At 49.7% G+C, this 739-nt stretch overlaps 1 non-coding gene across 1 annotated transcript, besides 3 other annotated features; it reads right to left on the bottom strand.

Annotated features, from left to right (window-relative positions):
* The first annotated feature begins 75 nt into the window (after window positions 1–75).
* Window positions 76–100: a microsatellite.
* On the bottom strand, window positions 101–212 carry Tc00.1047053502341.10. Its single transcript, XR_008255197.1, has one exon. It is a non-coding gene; the product is annotated as a spliced leader RNA (transcript).
* A 420-nt stretch (window positions 213–632) lies between these two features.
* Window positions 633–675: a microsatellite.
* Window positions 676–690: 15 nt separating this feature from the next.
* Window positions 691–715: a microsatellite.
* Window positions 716–739: the final 24 nt, after the last annotated feature.

Below are 739 nucleotides of genomic sequence, written 5' to 3' on the forward strand. Positions count from 1 at the left end.
AGGGGGTACGGGGGCTATATATATATGGGGTATATATATATAAGGGGTATATGTATATATGGCGGACAGACCCACAAAAAAAAAAAAAAAAAAAAAAAAAGGGGTCCGTAGACCCCGGTCAAAAGAAATTGACCAAACATAACCGCCAGAGGCGGGTTGGAAGCTTCGCGTACCAATATAGTACAGAAACTGTATCAATAATAGCGTTAGTTGAAAGGAGTTGTGTTCCACAACGGTTTTCAATTTTGATGAGGGGTCCTTCGCGGCACTTGGGACCGTGTACAAAAACCCCCCCCCCCCCTCCCAGGCCACACTGGGGAGGGGTCAGGGTCCGGGACGTCGGCCCCGGGATAGCGCCGTGGACGGCGTCAGGGGGCGGAAAAAACGCACATGGCGAGTGTGGAACAGCAAATGCAGCCGAGTGTGCGAGCAAGGCAAAAACACCGGAAAACACAGGAAGAAGCGCGGCATACGCGGAAAAAAGGCGAATAAAAGGAACGAGACGGAGAAAACACAAAACAAAACAAAGATGCAGGCAATAGCAGCCATGAAGCGAAAATGAGGGGGCCCGAAGGAGGTGGCGGACACGCAACGTGGGGGGGGGGGGGCACCCCCCCAAGGGGGTACGGGGCTATATATATATGGGTATATATATATAGGGGTATATGTATATATGGCGGACAGACCCACAAAAAAAAAAAAAAAAAAAAAAAAAGGGGTCCTTAAACCCCGGTCAAAA

Source organism: Trypanosoma cruzi (assembly GCF_000209065.1).
Source record: "Trypanosoma cruzi strain CL Brener chromosome Unknown tcruzi_1047053502341, whole genome shotgun sequence".
NCBI classification, from domain to species: Eukaryota; Euglenozoa; class Kinetoplastea; order Trypanosomatida; family Trypanosomatidae; genus Trypanosoma; species Trypanosoma cruzi.